This window comes from Balaenoptera physalus, assembly GCF_965194825.1.
Source record: "Balaenoptera physalus genome assembly, chromosome: 1".
NCBI lineage: Eukaryota > Metazoa > Chordata > Mammalia > Artiodactyla > Balaenopteridae > Balaenoptera > Balaenoptera physalus.
In genome coordinates this window covers 116,278,548-116,300,887 of record NC_138882.1, presented here as the reverse complement: position 1 = coordinate 116,300,887, position 22,340 = coordinate 116,278,548, and the positions used below count along the sequence as shown (strand labels likewise).

Genomic DNA, 22,340 nt, shown 5'->3' with positions numbered 1-22,340 from the left:
AGAGTTCTAACCCCCTGAACCTGTGACTGTTATCTTATATAGGACTTTGCAGATATGATTAAGATAAGAATTTTGAGATGGGGACATTATCCTAGATTACCCCTGTGAGCCCTAAATGTAATAATCATAAGTGTCCTAACAATTACAAGAGGAAGGAAGAGGTAGATTTTACTGCACAGAGAAGGCAATGTGATTCTGAAAGCAGAGATTGGAGTGATGCACTTTGGAGATGAAGAAAGAGGCCACAAGCCAAGGAATATAGGGGACCACTAGAAGCTGAAAAAAGGTAAAGCAATGGATTCTCCGCTGGAGCCCCTGGAAGGAACTAGCTCTGCCAACATCTTGATTTTGACTCAGTGAAACTCATTTTGGACTTCTGACCTCTAAAACTGTAAGAGAATAATGTGTTGATTTAGGCCAAGTATGTGGGGTGTATAACGTGCAGTACAGAAGAATGAAGCCATGACCAGATCTGTGTTGGGTGGGGGGTATCAGAAAAGTCCTGATCTTTGAATTGAGTCTTGAACAAAGTGTAGACTTTGGTCAAGTGAACAAGGGAGGGGAAGGATGTTCTAGGGCAAGGGAGCAGTGTGGTGCTGCAGGGCTGTGGTGGATCTGCCGCTGACCAATATGCAGGGACTAGCTATATGTGGCTATAAGCCTTTCATCATAACAATTTGGTCATGAAAATTTTCAAACACAAAGCAAAGTTGAAAGAATATTACAGTGAACACCCATATACTGCTTCCCAAATCCTACCATTAATATTTCTATGCTATGTTATCACATATCTATCCACATGAATTTCCAGATACTAAGAGGAAAAACAAGTATGTGCTAATAAGGATACTTCTATAATAAATTACCATTTTTTGTAGTTCTTTCCGAAGTCTGACTTCCGCTGGAATCAAAGGTTATATGAATATGATTTTTTTAAATTAATTTATTTATGGCTGTGTTGGGTCTTCGTTTCTGTGCGAGGGCTTTCTCTAGTTGCGGCGAGCGGGGGCCACTCTTCATCGCGGTGCGCGGGCCTCTCACTATCGCGGCCTCTCTTGTTGTGGAGCACAGGCGCCAGACGCGCAGGCTCAGTAATCGTGGCTCACGGACCCAGTCGCTCCGTGGCATGTGGGATCTTCCCAGACCAGGGCTCGAACCCGTGTCCCCTGCTTTGGCAGGCAGACTCTCAACCACTGCGCCACCAGGGAAGCCCTGAATATGAATTTTTGATAAGACTTCAGATAAAGGAATTATATTTGTGGCATTAAATAAACAAAGGAAAACACTATTACAGAAAAATATAATCCATATACTATATAATGCTTTCATGTATCAAGAAAGTGCCCTTTGTTTTGTTTTGTTTTTAATTTTTGTTTTATTTCATTGCAGCTGTGAAAAGGTTTATGCTGATTAGGAATACTAGGTTTGTGATCTAAATTATAGTTGGTGGTCTAAATTCTCCCATCCAACTGATAACTGGATTCCAGTTTCTATATTTTTTATGAAGGCTGTCAAGCCTTCTTAGGATTTTTAATGTTTTATATACTCCTTATGGTAATTTAAGTATGTCACTAAGAATCTGTTATGAATATGTATTAAAAATATAAAGAAAATGAAAAGATGTGCTGAGAAATAATCTCTCTTATAAATGAGTACTTTGCTAATGCATATTCCAGGTGAGAAGGTTTTAGAAAAAGAGACATTTCTGAGAATGTATGAGATCTAATTTAGAACCATGCCTTAGTTCAGTTGTTCTAAACTTCAGTGCTCATAGGAATTACCTGCCAGTCTTATAAAAATGCAGAACCTCCCAAATTCTAATCAGTAGACCTAGGATGGGGTCCAGAATCTGCATTTCTGGCAAAGGATGCAGACAGTGCAAGAGCACACTTTCAGAAACACTATTGAGCAAGTCCCAATTCTGCGGTGCTCACATTTGACTGAGCATATCTTCGTAGATCTCCCCAGTCCATTTGGGCAAGATATCAGTGACTTTTTATTGAGTACTTATTACACGTTAATATTAGAACTATGAGGACAGGTTATTTGAACTAATTCTCCTGCTAAAAACAACTGAAAAATACTGGGTAAAATATGTTTTTAAATCCAAGTGAAGGTAGGAATCCTGAGTGTAGCTGAGAGCCAAAGCTGCTTTTACTCTGAGGGTATTTGCTCAAAGGGGGAAATTGAGGGTCTATTTTCATAGTTTCAGCTTATGAGACACTCAAGCTAGGCAGTCTAAATGGTAAACCGTCTCCCAGTAAAGCTGGGACTCAAAGGGGCTAGACCCCAGAGTATGACGACCCAGAAGCAACACCCGAAACCCTCACCACTAGAGAAAACAAGGAAAGTCACCCCTGTTCTGGGAGGCTGGGGAGGAGAGGAGGATATTTCTATGAAACTTTTAGCCACAGCTAGCATTTGTGCTGTTTTTCAGCCCAAATTTATATCACCTGAGTGGTACAAAACTATTACATTATGTAAGCAGAAAGGGGATGGATGGTCAACCTGGAGGCTCATAGAGTGGGAACCTGCCAGGAGGTCTCCAGCCTAAACCAGGGTAGAGGGTACCTGACATTGTTTCTCCACCCTCCCTCCTAACAGGCAAGATGGTAGTTCAATTGCACCAGCAAGAAAGATAATCAATGTAGCTCACCTGGCTCTGATTCCCTGCTCAATTTCTTGCTCAGTAACCTGCTGATTAAAAAGTTACTTTGTGGGCTTCCCTGGTGGCGCAGTGGGTGGGAGTCTGCCTGCCAATGCAGGGGACACGGGTTCGATACCTGGCCCGGGAGGATTTCCACATGCCGCAGAGCAACTGGGCCCGTGTGCCACAGCTACTGAGCCTGCGCTCTGAAACCCGTGCTCTGCAGCAGGCGAGGCTGCGACGGTGAGAAGCTTACGCACCACTCGCTGCAACTAGAGAAAGCCCGCTCACAGAACGGAGACCCAACACAGCCAAAAATAAAAACAAATAAATAAATTTAAAAAAAAAACTTACTTTGCAAAAAAAATAGAAATATTTCATAGGCTTGGACTATATTAGTGTATGGATACCAGAATTTTGATATTTATATAAATTTGCATTGTTTTATATACCAGTCTTTTGAGTTCAGTGTTATAAGTCTGTCCCCTAGAAATTGTTTCTTGCTGCACTAGCAAGAATAGATTTCCTCAGCCAGGATGGCTGAAAATAACCTGCCTGTGAAGTCTTTTGTGAGTTATTGCCATGCTGGGAAGTCTTGCCTGGAGGCCATCCAGTCAGGCTATGAACCCATTGCTTCCGAACAACTATAGGACATTTCTCCCCAAAATTAGCACACTCAAAAGAAACATTTAATTGTTTCCCACAGAATCCTTATAAACTAAGAGCGGATCAGATCAGGTATGCTATCTCTGGAAAGAGCGCTGTCCTGAGAGGCAAAAGAAGCAGGTTTAAATTCTGCCATTGCTAATTACTAGCTCAGTGGTTATGGGCTGTTTAAACAATTTTATCAAGAAAAAAAAAAAAAGAAAAGTAGGGGGAATTCCCGGGCAGTCCAGTGGTTAGGACTCGGCGCTCTCACTGCCGTGGCCCGGGTTCAATCCCTGGTCGGGGAACTAAGATCCCACCAGCCACGCGGCGTGGCCAACAAAAACAACAACAACAACAAGGTAGGATTAATTAAAAAAGGAAATAAACAATTCTATCATCTGTAAAATGGGATCGATAATATTTACCTTACAGTATAACCGTGAATATTGAGTAGAATAACATATATGAGCATGTCTAACATAATGCCTGACATTTAACAATAAATATCAATAAGTGTTGGTTTCCTTCCTTGCTTCCACTACTTTCTAATAATACAGACACACTTTAGAATTTTTTTCTCCTCCTCCTATCAAGTTGTGTCTGGAAGAGCTGGTGGTTGGTTTGCTGCTGCGGCTAATCACAGTAAGAAGAGTAATATAGAAAAATCAGTGCCAGCTTTTATCAAGGAAATTTGGTTTTCTAGATCCTTCCCTTACCCCCAAAGAAAGAAGAAAAGAAAGTGCAAAGAAGATTGAGAAGTAGTGGCTATAGAAGTATGAGGGAAAGCAGGGCAGGGTGATGTCCTAGAGATCAAGGGAAGAAGGAATTTCAAAGAGGGAGTGATCAAAATGTTGTAGAGCGTCAAACCAATTCAAATGCTATAGAGAAATCAAGTAAAATAAAAGACTAAGAACTTCCCATTTAACTTAGTAACTTGAAGGCCACTGGTGGCCTTAGCAACAACATTTCAGTGGAACTGAAAGGGAAACTGGTTTGCAACAGGTTGAGAGAAGGAGAAAAGGAAGTAGGCTAGAAGAGTTTGGACAAATGTTTTCAAGTCTGGCTATGAAGGGAAGGGAAGAGGTAAGGCAGTAGCTATAGAAGGACATGAAGTTGAGAATGTTTGTTTGCTTAGATAGGACAAAACTATAGGAGTTAAAATACTGGATGGAAATGAGACAACAGAGAATGGAAAGTACAAGACACAGGAGACAAGATGATGAGGAGAAGGAAGTTCCTTAAGAGGCAGAAGAAGCTGGAACCAGGGCTCAGGTGGAAAGATAAGCCTTAGAGGGAGGGATACCTATTTTCCTATAAGAGGAAAAGGCAGGGTGCACACACAGGTTTACTTAAAGATTTGGAGCCAGGAAGTTAAACAAGCACTTCTTGGATGGCTTCTGTTTTCTCTGTGAAGTAGGAATTTAAGTTGTCTTTTAGGAGGAAGGAGGAAGGAGGGGGAGTGTTAGATGTTGGAGGGAAGTGGAGAAAGTAAGAAAAAGAAAAGTCTGGCGCATGGAGGAGAAAACTGACCCGAGAAACATAATAAGATGTTAGAGCAGCACTGAGGGCCCCACTGAAATGGAGCACTCTGAATTTATACTGGTAGCAACACGTAGGGCTCTGTCGTTCAGACACTGTAGAGGGAATAGCTGGGTTTTCCCGCTGCATTGCGTAACGTTGTGCTGGTAAAGACTTCACAACTGCTTTTAGGGGGTACAGTAGGAGGAACCCTGATTTGCAGCAGTGGTGTAAATACTCCCACCATGTCAGACTTCAAGCTACCAACGTGATGTCATTGAACTCAGACTTGGGAAGAGATGCCCAGTGGCACACTGATATGTAGTATTCCCGTCATACAAATACAGTAGATGTAAATAACCTTAATCGCATAGAAAATTGTGAAATATAGTAAAATAAAGAAGTGATGAGTTTTGATTATTTATTACCTTTGTTTTTATATAATTTTCTTAATAGTAAGTGTATATAATTTAATTTTTAACAATAACCATATCTGGCTTGCAAATTTCCTGAAAAGTTTACAATCAGCTCTCTCAAGACAGCATGAGCTGGCTCCAACATACCACTGGTTGTGGGAAACCAGGTTGAAATGGCCTACACTAATAGATTGGGTGGGGTTGGGGGCAGGGAGAGAGCTGAGATATAAATGACAAGATTGCTTTCCCCAGGGCCAGGGACTCTGGGCCTGGTAGAGGAAACCTGAGTTCACTAGAAAAGAAGGTTAGCAATGGTTGAGAAAAGCTTGCCTCTGGGGAAGGGTCAAACGATTCAATATTAAAGTAGTTATCAAGCTTGTATCTATTTTGTGACCCTGAGTTTTCTCTCACTGTACTATAAATAGCTTTTAAATGTCTGATGGAATAGGTTGTCACAGAGGACAGGTGCTGCAGGAGAAGAGCAGGGAGAGTGATTGTGGACCCAGGGGCAGGAAACCTGGGCCCCCTGGATAATGTCAGAAGAAAGTCACCTCTACAGAGGCAAAACCAGCTGAGAATCTTGCTGTTCACAGTTTCCCTGCTCTGTGTTTTGTTTTATGTTGGCAGGGAGATAGTTGGAGGATGGAAGCTCTTCTTCAGTTCTAAAATTGTACAATAGGAATAAATGCTGTACCTCAGTTTCTTCTATCAAATAGTTTACTAAAGAAACTTAAACAAAAATCTTTCCTTGCACAGAGTACAGGAATAATTTCACTTCAGTTCTATTCAGTACACTTTTCTGGTGTTGGAAAATCACTTTCCACAAAAGAGCTAACACGTTAGTGGCGTCATCTTGGCTTTTATAATCATGACTGGGTGTGATTCAGAATCATGTTTGGTGTGATTTACCTCAGCAGGAAGCATTTTCACTCTTTTCAAAGAAAATATTTCAGAGAGTAGCTACATTATCAACATCTCCTTGTTTGCAAAAATCCTGCCTACCATATGATCTAGCAATCCTACTTTGGGGAATATATCCAAAGGAAATGAAAATGGGTTGTTGAAAAGATATCTGCATTCTCATGTTTATTGCAGCATTACTCATAATTGCCAAGATGTGGAAACAACCTAAGTGTCCATCAGTGGATGAATGGATAAATAAGATGTGGTGTATATATATATATATATATATATATATATATATATATATATATATATATATATATATATATACACACACAATGGAATATTATTCGGCCACAAGAAAGAGGGAAATCCTACCACTTACAACAACATGGATGGACCTTGGGGGCATTATACTAAGTGAGAAAGTCAGAATGAGAGAAACAAATTCTACATGATCTCACTTATAGGTGGAATCCTAAAAAGCCAATTCACAGAATCAGAGAGTAGAATGGTGGTTACTAGGGGCTGGGGTGTTTGGGAATGGAGCAGATGTTCTTTAAGGGTATGAACTTGCAACCAGTAGATAAATAAGTCTGGAGATCTAATGTACAGCACAGTGACAGATGTTGATAGATACATTATCAACATCTCCTTGTTTGCAAAAATCCTGCTTACCATACGATCTAGCAATCCTACTTTGGGGAATATATCCAAAGGAAATGAAAATGGGTTGTTGAAAAGATATTTGCATTCTCATGTTCAGTAAGTGGTACAATAATATTGTATACAATACAATACAATACAATACAATAATATTGTACCATAAACTTCAAAGGTGCTAAGAGACTAATCTTAATTTTTCTCACCCAAAAAAAAAAAAGAAATTATAATTTTGTGACACGATAGACATGTTAGCTAACTACACTACAGTGGTAATTATATGGCAGTACATAAATGTATCAAATCAACATGTACACCTTAAACTTACATGGGCGTTATATGTGTGTTATATGTGAATTACATCTCAATTTAAAAAAAAAAAAAAAAGAACTGGGCCAGGCCCAGGTTCAAATCCCAGCCCTGCCACTTACAAATTGGGGTACCTTGGGCAAGTCATTGAACCTCAGTTTTCTTCTCTTCAAAAGTAGGATAATGATAGGTGTTTCCCAGGTAGTCATGATGATTTGATAATATAAATATACAGTAGGACTCAGAAGAATGCTTAGTATTCAATAGTTGTTTGCTCTCATCTTCTCTCGTCCCCATAGCTTTCTTTTTAAAATGATAAAAACAGAAGCTGGTAATAATTTCTTTTTTAACGTCCTGAACTTGACTTTATGTTTGGTAACCTCGCCCTCTTTAGAAACACACACACATGTATATGCTGGTCTCTCTTCCAGGAATGCTCCACTTTCTCACTCTCACCCCAGCAAACAAATAAATTATGTCACTCGCTACTGCTCTGATTAGAAACATGAACAAGGCAAAGAGGTGGTAGGATCTAGTATACTGAGTGGCTAGGTCGTAGCCTCGTCAAATTTCATGTCTCCTATTAAAGTTATCAATATATCTTCATGTGCTTGTCCTGCATTCCAATGTATGTAGATTCACTGGGTCTATGTTCAATTGGGATAACTGGTTTCATGGGTATGTGCTAAGCCATCTTCTAGGTAGAGTTTGGAGACCCATGCTGGACTTTGCTCTAGTGTGTAGGTGTTTTAGTGTATTTAATGATCACGAATGTTCCATTTGTTCTAGAGAATGTGTATGCCAGAGTTGTACAATGATACGAAATGCATGGCCCAAGAAAATAAATATCACATGATATACGTTTTTTTAAAATGAGGGTTGCTGCTTAGATCTGTGCCATCTAGTAATAATTTCCCCCAAGAAACTCATTAAGCCTGGGTGTCAATTTATTGGGCAGCCTTGTATCTCACCAGCAATTGAACTAGAGTCCTGGAAGGCCATTAAAATGAAATGAATAACCTAATCTCTTCTGCAAAATCAGCACAGGATTCTAATTTACACTTATCAAAAAAAAATCATTTCTTTCCAAATTAACCAATCAGTAACATAATGTTAAGGCAATTATATTAGACAATGTTTCCAAGAGATTGAATTACATCAAATTAATCCCATGTTGGCTTAGATCTTCAGGCCAGGCATTTTCCAGGGGCCATGTGCTATGAATATTTGTGCCACATCTGGGTTTCTGTGGTCCAAAAGGGTACTAATGATACCAAAAGGGTATAATCATAACATGTATTAAACATATACACACAAGCTACTCTGTAATGAATTATAGTTAACTAACTTGGAGCAATCAATTAGGAAAGGTTAAAGAGGCTAATATCAGTGTTGGGAAAAGAAGAAATTCAACTGCCAGCAGTAAAACATTAAAAAAAATGATTTCTAGAACAAGTTGTAAAGTATAAATGAATGAAAAAATGAATATATGTAACAGTCAGCAATGTGTCCAGAATGCTTTTTAAAAGCACATGCTTTCCTAACTCAATAGCTATCTTCACCAACATCACATCACATGCACACATATAAATCCAAATCAAAAAAATGTTTTTTTTTCTCACTAGGCACAATTCAATATGTTTGAAAACAATAATTTGGCAACTTGATAGAAACAGAGAGAAGATAGCTGTCTGCCAAAGTAAAGGTCAATGAAAAACTGCATGGCATCTTTCTGGTTTTGTCAGAAGTTGCCGCTTTAACCATTTCATGCCAGATGTGTCAGTGGGCATTTCAGACTCTCTTTGGGAACTGGTGTCCTGAGGCCTGGCACAATGTAATTCCTAAAGGAAACAAATTCCATTATTTCAGTGCTTCATATGAGCTAGCTTGTTAGCTATATGTTATCTAATTTAATCCCTCTCCAACAGCTCTATTGGTAGGCAGGTATTAGCATCCCAATTTTGCCAATGAGAAAACTGAGGCTTAAAGTTTCGTGGCTAATTTTGGCAGAGAACTCAGACTCCTCAAGCCATCCTAGCTCATTTCATACCCCGCAAGCTGCCTCTTCTGGCACAAAACCCATGCTGTAAGAAACGTCTATAACATGTGATTCCACTGACCTTCAGGAGACCAAGGCCAAATCAGCAGGAAATGGTCGCTGTTTGGAGGGGCGACAACATGAAATGCCAGCCCAAACAAAAAACTTCTCTACTTTCAAGGAAGATTTGGATACCAATTCAGCAGACATTTATTGAGTACCTTCTATGACCAGAGCCTGTGCTATGTACTTTCACATATCTCTTTTGTCACAACAAATGATTTTATTGGGATGCACTAAAGTAATAGAAGCTTCCTATTTAAATAAATAAATAAATAAATAAATAAAATAAATAAATAAATAGGGACTTCTCTGGTGGCGCAGTGGTTAAGAATCCGCCTGCCAATGCAGGGGACATGGTTCGAGCCCTGGTCCAGGAAGATCCCGCATGCCCTGGAGCAACTAAGCCCATGGGCCGCAACTAAGCCCAGGCGCCACAACTCCTGAAGCCCATGTGCCTAGAGCCTGTGCTCCGCAACAAGAGAAGCCACCGCAATGAGAAGCTCGCGCACCGCAAGGAAGAGTAGCCCCCGCTCACCGCAGCTAGAGAAAGCCGTGCACAGCAACAAAGACCCAACACAGCCAAAAATATAAACAAACAAATAAATAAATTTATATTACAAAAAAATAGAGTGCACCCTGTGGTTAAGAAGGGCACATTTAGAATTTTCTCTGCATCTCCTATTCTTGGGAAGGGATGTGAATACTGTCTTAAAAGCAAGCTCATTTGAATGCCCAAACATCAGCTGTAGACACTTATTTCGTTCTTTTCTTTAATCAAGCTCCGTGTTTTTCAACCCTTATTGTGACTAAGAATTAGGGCTATATACCCATTTAATTAATTAATTGATTATTGATTGATTTTTTTCTTTATCAACAATTTTACTCAAGCAATAAGTGATTTCACTCAACAATTTAACTCAACATACTTAAAAGACGAGACATAAAAGATTTCAGGAGAGATAATATGCCAACCTCGCACATATCACAGCGAGGCCATGTTGAAGCACATTAAAATGTTTTCCTTCCCGGGTAAGAACACTTGCTCTTTCTCTCTCTTTCCCTGTCTCTGACTGTCCATCTCTCTTGATTTATTTTTTTTTCCCCTGGGGGTTCTCTGGTTGAAATCAAAGCAAGATTTTGCAACAGCTCAGGAGACTGGACTCCATCCAGCACGTTCCCAGGAAAAACATGAGTTATGACATTGATAAGCAGGGCTACGATCACGGCAAAAACGACGACAGTTTGCACATCCAGGGTCATGGTGCAATGCAGAACACTGTAGCGTTCCAGATGGGGGCCGGCAGATCGGGAGATGCCAGTCTCTGTTCTGTCAGACTGTCCATATAGCCACCATGCTAGAAAGGAGAAGAGGAAGTCGAGTGGTTAGGGAAGGGCTGGGTTTGGCGCCCAAGTATGGTACGGGAGAGAAGGAAGGGGGCATGGGGACAGGGGTGCTTGCTTCCTCCCTTCTCAGGACTGAGCTGATCTTCCTTCCCTAGCTGAGAAATCTTAGCTTACGCTGAAGTCCCAGCATTCTCTCTCGGGCTCCACGGAAAAGGCAAAATCCTGGCTTTGAAAGTGAAAGGCGGGAGGAACCAGCGCGACGTTCTCCGGCGCCTTCTCGAGCTGTCTGTCCGTGGGTGCGTCTGGTCTGTCTTCCTGGCTACCGGTCAGTCTCCGTCTCCCCTACTCCCTCTAATTCGCTCGCTTGCCTACGCTCGCTCTGTTCGCGGGGCTCCTGGCTGCCAGCCACTCTTTCGGTCCCTGCCTCGCCAGCCCTCTTCCTCTCTTCTCCCCCTATGTGCCCATTTTAGAAAATTTTCAAGGATAACTTTGAGTTATGCAATGTTCCACCTTCAGGCTGACTTTAGTGCTTAACCCCCGCTTCAGATACGACCCTTTGATAGACTAGGACTGGAGAGGCTGCCAATAATTCTGATGTCCACGTTGGTGTCATACCCTTCTTTGGGGGAACCTCCGCCTCTTTCCTGCACTCTAATCCTCTGGTCTGAATGGCTTTCTTCTTATATGATTTCATCCCTGGCCCCAGCGATTGGTTCAAGAGGTTAGCACATGACCCAAGTTGAAACATCACAACTCTCTCCCAGTATTTTCAAAGTGGAGCTATAGAGATTCACACACTATCTCTGTTCCGGTTGCAGCCCTCTGAGAGTGTGAGCCTGAAGCCACCCTTGAAGAAACAGAGAGACAACTCTGATGGTGCTGGAGCCTTTGGATCCAGTCTTTCCTCAGGCCGGCTCTGTCCTGCCCTTTTCACGATTTAGCTATGTGAGTCCATAGATTTTCTGTCTTCTTCGGCAAAAATTGGGGTTTTGTCTCCTGCAACCAAAAGACTTCTGACGAAATACATCAATGAAATTTTTTTTTACACTTACCTGCGAGGGAGTATGCTATAATAGAAGGCATGCTGGACTTGAAATAATATTAGAAAGAACTTTGAATTTTATGAGGTATCAAGGACCTATTATTGACATGTAGTGTTGGGCTAGAGTGTGAGAGAGATTTGGCTCGGAATCAAGTGGTTCATTCAGCCCAGCTCAGGGGCTGGCCAGCCTGCTGCTGGGACCCAGATGCATCAGAATTAACTTCACAACCTGGTTAAGATGATTTGCTTCACACTGCCCATCTCCCATCGAGCTGTGGGGACTCATCTTCTTTCAACCTTAGGCCCACAGACATGGCAGAGCCCTTGCTGTCCTTCCCAGCACTGCGGTAACCCTGAGCACAAGCGTGGTGACATCAGTCCCGAACACTGGCTGCAGTACAGATACAATAGCTCACGGGAACTGCTAAACCATTGAACTGCAGGAGCAGGGATAAAGAGTGGGGACGTTTAGGGGCCCACAGAAGTAGGTTTTAATTTAACTCTGTTGCTTCCTGACTCTGAATTCTCTGAGTGCCTGATTTTTCTATAAAGTGGGGATAATAATACTTTAAACTTTAGTGCACTTATGAGAATTAAATAACTGTGGAAAGTACATGGTATACTGCCGGCACATAGTTGGCACTTAGTATGTGGTAGTCGTGTTGATGATGATGATGGTACGTGATGGTAAATGATGGTAACATTATGACTGTAAAGTATTCTCATTCTTTCCAGTAGAGAAATGCAGCATAGGAAAATGGTTCTCTTTCCTCAGGGCCATGTGAAGAGTTACTAACAAAGATAGGATTCAAATAACTGACTCATTTTAGGGATTTGTGTCTTCTTATGAGCCGAAGGGTTCAAATGATAAAAGTGCTTAGCTAGTTTCACGCAAGAAGTGTGAATCACTATTATCTTGCTTTTGATTTGTTTCTATATTTCAGTTTACAGAACTAAATTTAATGGAAGTATACTTTTAAAATGTCTTAGACCCTTATTTAGGGTGGTACTTTCTCTTAGATTATACTGGAAGCATACTTCTAAATTCTTCCTTTGTGGTTCTGATTCTTCTCAAAATTTTAAAGTTTTCTTCACATTTTTCAAAGGTAAGGCACTTTTTTCTATCATAACAAAAAGAAAATGAAACTATTGCATTTCCCCAAAGATACGTCTTGAGGAAAAGCAGATCCCTGAGAGGATATTATTAACTGTCTGCTTCTTATAATTGAGGCCCCTTCTCAGACAACTTTGCTGTTTAATCTCAGCTCTCACCAATAACCCTTTCTGCTTTTTGATCAAGTGTTTAATTTCCTTGAAAGATTTTCTCAGATTTCAACTGTTACTGAGAGGATTTTCATTTTACCCTAACCCTTTAATGGCTAAATCTTGCATATCCATTATTTCAAAAAAGGGTATTTCTGTTCATCTAAGTAAATAGTTCAAGGATTTAATCTTCTTTTCTTGCCTATTACTGCTGAAATGAGGAATTATTTGGAAACTTCTTTTGCTAAATGACTATCTTGTAAAAATCAGGTAAAATTAAGCGTTTCCAAAAACCAATCTTGGACAACTCTCAATTATCTACAGCAATATAGACTAAAGCATAGATTACTAAAAACGAGACATTTCTGAACCTGATTTTGGCCATTCTTTTACTTTCTTCCAAGTAAAATGTATGTGTTTAACCCTCAGTTCAGGTTTTTCTTTCAATCCTTAAAAACCTTCTAATTTTGGAAAACATGAAATATTCATAAGGAGGTAACAGGAAAAAGAAGAAAGAGGTGGTCAGGATAACACAAAAGTCTAGGGGTAAAAATTATTGCCATTAATATTGAAATATGTAAGAATATGTTTTTAAAATATATATACGTATAAATATATAACAAATCAATCCAGTGTGGATTTTGCCAGATTTTTCCATAGACTTCAATAAGACTTCAACTTATCTAAGTCCTAACCTTAAACCCTAGCTGACTCCCAAATCTCCATAGGGTTAGGTCATGTGTACACATGACCTAAGGAGTTTGGTTTTATACAAAGACGAAGTTTGGCCTTTGCCCTCAGCTTCTGGGAGGCACTCTGTCATAGGAGTGTGTTTGTTTAGAGCAGGAGCTGGCCACACCAGGCTTTAGGGTAAGGCTGACCATATCTAACAACCTTAGGGTAAGGTCTGGTCACAGGAGAAACATGTGACTTAGGAGTCACAACCATGTGACTTAGGGTCAGGGCTTTGGATCATGCAGTATCATTGAGACTGTGTTCACTAATCATGCCTATATAGTGAAGCTCCAATGAAAACTCTGGACACTGAAGCTCAGGTGAGCTTCCCTGGTTGGCAATACTCCATGCGGGTTGTCATACATTGATGTTGGGTGACTACGCATCCTGACCTCAAGGGCAGTAGGCAGTGGAAACTTCACATTTGAAACCCTCTCAGGCTCTGCCCTATGTGTCTCTTCTTTTGGTCGATTTTATCTGTATCCTTTCCCTGTAATTAAACTCTAACCATGAGAATAATAGCTTTCTGTGAGTTCTGAGTCATTCTAACGAATTGCAGAAACTGAAGGTGATTTGGGGAACCTGGAGTCAATGAGGCCAGTCTTGGGGGCTGTGCCCTAAACTTTGAAGTTTGTCTAACTGGGTGGTGCTCCTCTCCAATTCTCCCACTCTGTCACTACCTCTATTATAGCATCTAATACAGTGTTCTTTTTAGTTTGTTTGTTTTCTAATATTTAATTATGTAATGGCAAAAAAATGCTCAGAGAGTAGAAAAGGCTTTGTAGTGTGTGGTGGTTTTATTAGCAGTAGTAGTATAGAAATAATGAGAAAACTGAGGTTCAGAAGGATTAAGAAACTTGCCCAAAGTCACGTAGTTAATAAGTGTAGATCCAGGATTCACTGGAGCCTGGTCATTCTGGCTCCAGAGTCCAGGCTATTAACCACCATATTATTTTGGCTCTGCGTTTGTTGCAAATAACAGAAACACAACACAAAACTTAAATTCTATGCCCCACAGGAAACAATAACAAACAAGGAATTCATTGTTGTAAGTTCTCCTCCTCCCCCTCCTCTTCCTCCTCTCTCTCCTCCTTACTCTGCCTCTGCTTTTGTCTGTGCAAGACAGATGAAAACAACAGATGTAGAGTACAGGGGAGAAGGTAGTAATAAATGGGGAGATTTCCAAGGGAAAAACCCACTGGACCTGTGGCTAACTGGATCTGGAAGATAAGAAAGAGGGAAAAATCAGCAAAACCTTTAAGGTTTTTAACCTGGTTAACTTGGAAGATATTATTGTCCATGATGGAGAGAGGCAATTTGGAAGGAAGGTAATAAATTCATTTTTTAAAAACTCTACTTTATTAATGTATAATTTATATTCAATAAAATTCACACATGTTAAGCACACAGGTTGATGATTTTTGATAAATGTATATACTGTGTACCCACCATCCTAAACAAGATGTAAAACATCTGCAGGTCCCCAGAAGGTTCCCATGTGGCCTTTCCTCCCCCCATCGTGCCCCACAACTATTAATCTGATTCCTATGACTGAAGGTTGATTTTACCTGTTCTAGAACTTCATAGGAACAGAGTTATACTTCTTTGTATGTTCTTTGTAACTGTTTTCTTTCACTCGGTATAATAGCTGTGAGATTCGTCCATGTTGCTGCATATATCACTATTTTGGTGGAGGAGGTGGTATAGTATTTCATTGTGTGAATATACCACTATTTGGTCATCCCTTTACCTGTTCATGAACATTTGGGTAGGTTTCCAATTTAGACTAATTATGAATGAAGTTGCCATAAACATTCAAGTACATATCTTTTATGGTCAGATATTTTCATTTCTTATGGGTAAATACCCAGGAAGCAAAATTACTGGCTCATAGGGTTGATGTATGTTAACTTTTCAAGAAACTGCCAAATGTTTTTTTGAAGTGGTTGCACCATTTTACACTCCTGCCAGCAAAGCATAAGTGTTCCCATTGCTTTATATTCTTGCCAGCCCATACTGTTGCCAGTCTTTTAAATTTTAGCCATTCCAGTGAGTGTGAAGGTAGTATCTTATTGTATTTTTTAAACAGCTTTATTGAGGTATAATTTGCATACCATAAATATTCACCCATTGTAAGTGTACAGTTTAATGATGTTTAGTAAATGTAGAGACTTGTGTAACTATTACCACAAACCAGTTTTAGAGTATTTCTATCATCCCCAAAACTTTCCTCATGTTCACTGTAATCAGTCTCTGCTCCCACTCTCAGCCCGAGGGAACCACTGATCCGCTTTGTCTCTATAAATTTACCTTTTCTGGCTATTTCATGTAATGGAATCATATAATAGGTAGTCTTTTGTGTCTGGTTTCTTTTGCTTATCATAATATTTTTGAGGTTCATCCATATTGTAGTTCGTATGTCAAGAACTATGAAAAGTCTGAAATTTTACCGTGATTGCAAGCTAACAAGTTAGCCTGCTGCAGTTTCATGGCTGCTGACTGAAGACATGAGGCTCCTGGGTCAGGGAGAAAGGACTTCATTACTCAGGGCCTAGCAGGCAGCACGAGCTTCACGTTTGTGCTGATTTCCTGTGCCTCTCCAGTCCCACAAGGTTGATGCAAGTGGGCCCAGATGGATGCTACAGAGGCAGAGGGTTTATGTCAAAATTGAGGAATCCTAAGCTTAGGAAACCTAGTTTTTTGTAATGGGCTGCAAGCAAACCAACTCAACTTTTGTCCTGGAGGGAAACATTGTCTTTATTAAACTGGACATCAAGCAAATCATTCCTCCGCTCCAGGGAGAGACACTATCTCAATCTTCCAGAGCTGTTTGCTAAACAATCATCCTTGAAGAGATGGTCTGGAACAAAGGCAATCAGTGCCTCAGCTCATGGAGAATTGTCTCCAAACAATATATCAGTAGTTTCTTCAGTAGTTTCTTTTTTCTTTCCCCCTCCTTTCCTTCCTTCCTCCCTCCTTCCCTCCCCCCCTTCCTTCCTTTCTTTTCCTTTCTTCTTTCCTTTCTTTCCTAAATAATATTTCCTGTAAATGAAATAATGCTTATATAAAGAAAGGAAAACATTTTGTGTAGTATATCACATTTTATTTATCCTTCATCAGTTGATATTTGGATATTTCCAGTATTTTTTTTTTTTTTGGCTGCGCCACACGGCATACAAGACCTTAATTCCCTGACGGAGTCTTAACCACCAGACCACCAGGGAAGTCCCTGTTTCCAGTTTTTGGCTCTGATAAAGCTGCTATGATTCACAGGCATGATTTTGTGTGAATATATGTTTCCATTTCTCTAGATTCTTAGGAGTGGAACTGCTGGACTGTATGATAACTTTATGTTAAACTTTTTAAGAAACTGCCAAACTGTTTCTAAATTGGCTGTACCATCTTACATTCCCATCAGGAAAGTATGAGTGTTCCAATTTCTACATATCCTTCCCAACACTGAGTATAATCTGTCTTTTTGATAGTAGCCATCCTAGTAGATATGAAGTGGTATCTCATTATACTTTTAATTTGCATTTCCTTAATGCCTAATGCTGTTAAGCATCTTTTCACGTGATTTTAGCAATTTGTATATTTTCCTTCATGAAATGTCTTCTTAAATCTTTTACCCATTTTATAATTGGATCATTTGTCTTTTTATTATTGAGTTATAAATGTTCTTCATATATTCTAGATGCAAGTTCTTCATCATATACGTGATTTGCAAATATTTTCTCCCAACTTGTCTTTTCATTTTCTTAAGTGTGTGCTGTTTTTCTTGTTATTAGCTTTTCATAAAAAATTTTATTGAGACATAATTTACTTACCATAAAGGTCACTTGTCTAAAGTGTACACTTCAATGGCTTTTAGTATACTCAACAGATTTGTGCAATATCACCGTACTCTTCTTTAGAACATTTTCATCATCCTCAAAAGAAGCATTGTACCCTTTAGCAGTCATTCTTCATTCTGCCCTCAGCCTACCCCCTGGAAATTAGGAATCTACTTTCTGTCTCTAAAGACTTTCCTATTCTGGACATTTCATATAAATTGGTCATACACTATGTGGTCTTTTGTGACTGACTTCTTTCACCTAGTATAATGTTTTAGAAGTTCATCCATGTTGTAACATATATCAGTACTTCATTCTTTTTTTATTGTTGGTAATATTCCATTAGATGGCTATGTCACATTTTGTTTATCCATTCATCAGTTGGTGGACATTTAGGTTGTTTCTACTTTTTTGGCTATTATAAATAATGCTTCTGTGAACATTCGTATAGAAGTTTTTGTGTGGACGTATATCCTCATTTATCTTGGGTAGATATCTAAGAGTGAAATTGCTGGGTCAATATGATAACTATATTTGACATTTTGAAGAACTGCCAAATAGTTTTCCAAAGTGTCCGTACCATTTTACATTCCCACTGGCAGTATAAGTGTGTTCCAATTGTTCTACTTTCTCACCAACACTTTCAATTATCTCTCTTTTCAATTTTAGTCATTCTAACAGATGTAAATTTGGCATCTTATTGTGGTTTCAATTTGCATTTTCCCAATGACTAATGGTGCTGAGCAGCTCTTCCTGTGTGTATTCACCATTTGTATATCTTTGGGAAAACATCCATTGAAATTCCCTGCCCATTTTCTAATTTCATTATTTGTTTGTTATTATTGAGTTATAAGAGTTCTTTTATATTCTAGATACAAGTGCCTCAGCAGATTAATGGTGTTTTTTGAAGTGGCAAAGTTTTCCATTTTGGTGAAGTGCAATTTATCAACTTATCATTTTTGCAATTTATCAAAGCAAAAATGAGTTTGCTTTTGGCATTGTATCTAAGAAATCTTTGCCTCATCCAGAGTCACAAAGATTTTCTCCTATATTTTCTTCTGAAAGTTTTATAATTTTAGCTATTATATTTAGGTCTGTGATCCTATATTGAGGTATTTCAGACAATTTTTTTTTTTTGTATTTTGTGAAGTAAGTTCATTTGTCTGCACATAGATATCCAATTCCAACACTTATTTGTTGGAAGGGCTACAGTTTGCTTTTGAATTGTTTTTGCACCTTTGTTAAAAATCAGTTCACCTTAAATGTGAGGTTTACTTCCGGACTCTCGATTCCATTCCATTGATCTACATGCCAATCCCTGCACCAGTACTACACTGTCTTGACTACTGTGGTTTTATAATACACTTTGACATTGAGTGGTATAAGTCCTCCACCTTTGTTCTCTTTTTAAATTTGTTTTGGCTATTCTAGTTCCTTTGCATTTCCAAATAAACTTTAGGATCAATTTGTCAATATATACAAAAAGGCTGTGGGGATTTTGATAGGGATGTTGAATTTACAGATCAATTTGTGGCAGAATTGTCACCTTAACAATATTGAGTCTTCCTATTCACGGACATGGAATGGCTTTCCATTTTAGATCTTCTTTAACGTGTCTCATCTATGTTTTGTTGTTTTTAGTGTTTGTCTTTTATTAAATTTATTGCTACATATATTTTTGGTGCTATTGTGAATGGAATTTTTTACTTTATTTTTGGATTGTTTGATGTTAACGTATAGAAATATAATTGGTTTTTGTGCATGGTTCTTATATCTTGTGAACTAACTCAAACTGTTTACTAGCTCTGATAGTTTGTTGTAGATTCTTTGAGATTTTCTACATACCATATTGTATCATCTGTGAATGAAGACAGTTTTACCTATTCCTTTCCAATATGAATGCATTTATTTATTTATTTAAGTGGTAAAGGGAGAACTTGCTTTGTTCCTGATCTAAGGAGGAAATTATTTCATCTTTCACCATTACAGTAATTGTCCCTCTGATTGGCTTAAACAAACCCCAAGTACAATATTGGACCCAAATATTTTGTAAGTTGGGAAACATCAGAGACTGGAATGAGAGATATAGAGAGAGGTAGAGGCAGAGAGAGAGAGAGAGAGAGAGAGGAAAAGAGGTAGAATGAAAGGCGTGAATGATTCTCCTGAATGACATCAGCCAAGCCGATTCTGTCAATGGGTTATAACCAAGAGGGCCTGGAGGGCCTGGACAGGAAATGATAAAAATCAAGACAATGCCCAGTGGCATTTCATCAGCACAAAAAAACCTTATCTCAAGGTAAGAGTAAATGCTATCTTAAACTGAGAGCTGGGAAAAAGAGGCTCCCTGAACTGGCATTATCTGTGTGGAAAATGCTGTTGGAAGGACCAGGACAGGATGTAGACATGCATTAAGGGAAGGCAAATCCCTTCAGTATGAAAGTAGAGCTTGAAATATTACATTAGCCAAGTATACCAGCTGCCCTGCCCATTAAATATTCATGCTAAAATCCCTGTCAATCAACAGGAACAACCTTGTCCCTCTCAGACCTACTAAAGAGAAGCTGTGTAAGTTATTCAGCAAATTTTGAGGGAAAAGAGGCTTGGCTTTTTTTGTCCACAGTGATGCCAAAGATGCATTTGGAACTGAAAATTGAACTGCTCCCTTCCTTGCCTGTCTTTTGACAAAATGCATCTGAAAGGTTAGGGAGTGTGGCCTTGGTTCTCAAACTTGGACATCCGTGGGAATCAACTGTGGAACTAATTGAAATACAGACTCCTGGGCTCCCACTGTTCCCACCCACCGCCATCTGATTCAGTAGGTTACTGTTGGGGGAGAAGGAGGGAGTGGACACATTTTGACATATGTGGTCTGCAGGCCATTCCTTGTGAAACACTGAGGTGATTAAGAGTGCTGGCTTCTCAGACAGCCTACATGGTTGCACGCCATTTGAAGTGTTACCTAACCTGTAAGGGCCTAAGTTTTCTCAAACCTGAGGATGAGAATAATAATAGCACCTCCATCCTCAGAGGGCCATAGTGAGAACTGAATGAGATGATGTGGGGAAAATATCCATAAGAAACACTCAAAAAATGGTAGCTACTGTTATCTTGAATTCAAGCAGAAATGAATTCTCCAACTCATGACGGCTGCAAGTGCATCAGCAGGAACCTTAGGCCCCACTGCACCTCATAACCCCAGTATAAATTGGGGTGTAGCAAAGAGTTAAATATCCCCAAAGGGCTTTGGCTTGGCACCATGGCTGATACAGGAAGCCACGCTTCCCACAGAGGGGTGGTGGCCTGACCTGTGAGGCCAGGATGCAGTGATCTATTGGCTAAGTCCGCTTTACAAAGCCCTGACCGCAGGGGTCTGTGTGACCTGAGTCTTTCCTTTCTTTTCCTCTGTGGTGAAGGGCCTGCAGGGAATGTTTAGCAGTTCAGGAAGCTGTGCTGTGTAAAGGAAGGCACACTGACCCAATTTCCTGTGCTGCCTCTCCCACTTGAGGGATTGTGCACATGTCAGGTCATTTCTGTAGATGTTAGTTTCCTTATCTCCCAGAATAAGGGCAGATCAGATATTTGTATGCGGGCATTGTGGTTTAGCACTTTGACATACTGCCTCCCTTTTGATTCCCACAAGGCTGTGAATTCCATAAAGCAGGAATTCTCTCCTTATTCACTGGCCGACTGAGCCCAAAAAGGTTAAAGGACTTGTTCGAAGTCACAGGACAAACACACAAGTAAGCATGATGCTCCGCCCTTGCTGCCTACCTCCAAGGGCAGCAATAAGGAATAAAGAAAACCATGGATGTGAAAGTTTTGGGCACACTTTGTGATTTGAAAGCGCTATGACACGTCCTCATTGGCCTTACGGGGACACACAGGTGGGAGTCTATTTATAGAAAGCCACAGTTTGGCTTTGGACTGACATGCCAGTGTATTTTAGAGAAAGGAATATCAATGTGGTAAGTGCCTAGTACACTGACACTTCTTCAATGTATTACATGGCAAATGTATGCTTTTATAGTCATTATCATCATCATCTTCGTTATCATTAACGACATCATTTATAACACTGCACTGGCATACAGTGTACTGGGGCCTTTCTACAGTGCTTTACATGTAACATCACATTTATTCCTACCAATGTCAAGTGAGCATTAAAAAATTACCTATGAGAAAAGTGCTATTATTACGTACCCATTGTATAGAGTGGAACAGAGTTTAAGTATTTGGCTATAATTTATGTGCAACAAAATATGAGCTGAGTTATATTTGAGTAGTTGACAGAAAGTTAAATTTGGCAGGCATTTAAACATCTATTAATTTTAATTTTGCCAATTTTCTTTTCCTATTCTAGAGCCAGTTTTTTTTCAGAGCTAAAATATTTTTATAGGTCCTTAGGAATTGTGCCTATAATGCCTTCTTTTTTTTTTAAATAGATCTTTATTGGAGTATAATTGCTTCACAATACTGTGTTAGTTTCTGTTGTACAACAAAGTGAATCAGCCACATGCATACATATGACCCCATATCCCCTCCCTCTTGAGCCTCCCTCCCACCCTCCCTATCCCACCCCTCTAGGTCATTGCAAAACACTGAGCTGATCTCCCTGTGCTATGCGGCTGCTTCCCACTAGCTAACTATTTTACATTTGGTAGTGTATATATGTCGATGCTACTTGCACTTCTTAATGTCCCTGCATAAGAAAACACCGTGAGCACGAACATGGGCTTTACATAACAATGAGAGAAGGCCTGGAGACCAGGCAGATGGTGCGCTGGCTCAGTTTCATGCAAAACAGGACGCCACTGATGGAGAAGCTCCCAAACTGAATCCGTGGGGAAGCTTTAAAAAATACAGCTTCTTAGGCCGAATTTCTCCCTGTGTTCTGGACCCCATCCCCTGCCCCACCTCT

At 39.7% G+C, this 22,340-nt stretch overlaps 1 pseudogene across 1 annotated transcript; it reads right to left on the bottom strand.

Annotated features, from left to right (window-relative positions):
- Positions 1 to 9,921: 9,921 nt before the first annotated feature.
- Positions 9,922 to 21,172, bottom strand: LOC309636523 (annotated as a pseudogene). The gene has a single exon. The product of its transcript is annotated as an uncharacterized misc_RNA (transcript).
- Positions 21,173 to 22,340: the final 1,168 nt, after the last annotated feature.